The sequence below is a fragment of the Penaeus monodon genome, chromosome 16 (assembly GCF_015228065.2).
Source record: "Penaeus monodon isolate SGIC_2016 chromosome 16, NSTDA_Pmon_1, whole genome shotgun sequence".
In the NCBI taxonomy this organism is placed as follows: Eukaryota; Metazoa; Arthropoda; class Malacostraca; order Decapoda; family Penaeidae; genus Penaeus; species Penaeus monodon.
Window position 1 is genome coordinate 30,204,790 of NC_051401.1, and position 2,760 is coordinate 30,207,549.

Below are 2,760 nucleotides of genomic sequence, written 5' to 3' on the forward strand. Positions count from 1 at the left end.
ATATTTGAACCAAAGATACATGAAATTTGAATTTTATTTAATGCAACAAATGCCTGCATAACAGTAAAGTCTAAAGTAAGCAGTTTAGGCAATATATTTAAAGTCTGGATTGCATTTGCTGACCTTTTAAAGAACAACAATACACTTGCTTTTACACCGTCAAATCAAAGGCTTTAAGGGGGTAGATTTATTAGGAAGTGGTACCATTATTTTAGTAAATATAATGACTGCTGATTGCTGGTTGGAAGGCATGGACAACACGTTTCAAAAACATTAAGGGATGCTGGCACTGAACCAGGTTGGGGGATCACCATTCAAACAATAAAGCACTTACTTTTCCATTTAAACTGTATTACACCGTCATAGACATTCCTTGAGAAAAATATGTTGACAGATGAATTGTCATATGCCTTTACAAACAAGGGTGTTTATGCCTTCATTTACGCCTGGCTCGATACTCGGCGAGCTAGAGAATTTTACAACTTGCTAACTTTTTGATTCTGAGAGCGGTGACCGGTGTAGAAAGTCTTCTCCAGTGTGAGGGCGTCTTTCAGCCGAGTTCCGTCTCCTCCCCCTCTTCTCAACCATCCACAACATCACACAGACACACATATATACAGACACACGTACAACAGCAAGACAAAACCGCGTCCAAAGTCAAGATGGCCGCGGCACCACTTTGTCATAATAAATTTGTATATGTGATAAAAACTGAGTTTTCTTCATTCCAACGAAAGGTATTTTCACTTGTAAAAGTATTTCAGCCTAATGCTTTATATGCAATTGAAAAGGGATATCAATATTAATATACTTTATTTTACATGTAGTATAAACCAGTACGAAAAATCAATAAGTTACAATAACATTATTATATTCCTTTAAGGGACAGTTCAACTGACCTTGCCCCCCCCCCCCCCCCCCCAATCCCTTGCCCGTTGTTGTCGTGTGAGGCTTAGGAGTCGAGGATGGGACCCAATGTTGGGGATCTCTCCCTCCCTTAGGCTTCAGCCCTCGACTCAACCAATTTGCATGGCCTTTTTTCCCCTATTTTTTTTTCGTTTCCCATATACTATCCACTTCCTAAGGTGTGAGAGTTGTGCTGAAAAGATAAAAGGCCGACTTAGTGCCAGTCCTGAACGGCCTGAGGGAACCATGACACGTATTCCCCCATTATTTGTCTAGCCCTTCGAGTCCACCCCTCAAGGGAACCCTGATAAGCGGACTGTTTGTCTCCCCAACATACTTCAGGCTTACTATGACCAATAATGAAGATGTTACACCTTTTTTAGGGGCAATGAGCCCACCATTTCAAACTTTCCCGATTCCCCGACCCCAAGCTCTACTTTGACCTCCGAACACAGCAATTACTACCCCTCCTCAATGCCTACTAGTACGTTATCCACCAAAGTCAACACTCAGTCTCCAGGAGATATTCCTACTCTCCCACCATGCTCATCTTCATCACCTCAACTACCCCCACAACCTTCTTCATCAAGTACCCCATCCTCCCTTATTTCTACTTTATAGCCTTATTGTCCACCTCTCCAAAATACATCCTCCCTCAACTCTACTCCCTCTTCCACACGCCCCTGTCCTTCTACTGCCCCATCTCTACAAATATCTTAAATACTTTATTTAGCCCAGCCAAATGGGGCCAATTTTTCGTGATCCCTCCCACAGCTCCCTACTCTGAAAACACTCTTCTCTTCCAGCAATGTATCCAAGAACATGTAGGCGAAGTCCCTTTCCGTAGCCGACCTGATTGTTCCCCTCTCTTCACAGTAACATCTGAAAACCAAGCTATAGCATTATCAACTCTAACTGATCTCTCTGGTAACCCCATTCCTCCGGAACCTCACCCAACCCTCAATACTTGCACAGGAACGGTCTCTTATCTCCTCAGCAAACTGCCCTATCTAGAACAAAAATTGGTTAGAGTGTCGAGAAGACTTACTCGCCTGCCTCACGGGCTATGATGCGATATCAGTACAGTGCTACTCCATTCCTCTTTGGGTCATCTAAAGAACCCCACTAACATTGCCAAAATTACTTTCCGTAAACATGACCTTCCCTTTAATGTTTACATTGGTGGAGAATCCCTCCCTGTCAGAAACTCTTGAAGATGTTCAAATTAATCTACTTGAGTCCCAAACCGAAACTCCTTATCCATCCTCAAATTCCGTAACTCCCGCTTCCTCCACACAAAGTGGCTGCCGATATCCCTCCTCCTCCTCCTCATATTCCCCCGACACCCATTCCTCCTACTCACTCCCAACACAGCCCATCCCCCGTAGCCCCAGCTCCACCTACATTAACCCTCACTCCATCCCCTCTATCCCTCTCCCTCTTAGGTACACACGCGAATCCCTATGTCACAACTATGCCCTTCCCTCTTGATACAACACCTTCCGCCTAATTCCTTGTCTCACCCCCTAGCTCCTTTCCCTCCAAATTCTTCAACACGCACTGTAACCGTTGTCACTCATAGGTCAACTAAAGTATAGCTCTCCTACCTTGCAACATTCGTGGTTTCCGTTCTCATAGATCTGACTACCCAACTACCATTGTCTCTTCTTCACACTCCCTTTGTGTCTCGTCTATACTTATCCATCAGAAAATACCTTATACCTCCCTTCGAAACCAATATCCCGTGCACAACTATTCGGAGGTGCCGCCTCCGAATCTTACAACTCTGTCCATATATCCTGGGCTTACATCGCAAACTCTACTCTATCTTGTACTTGATCCTCCTCCTTTTGA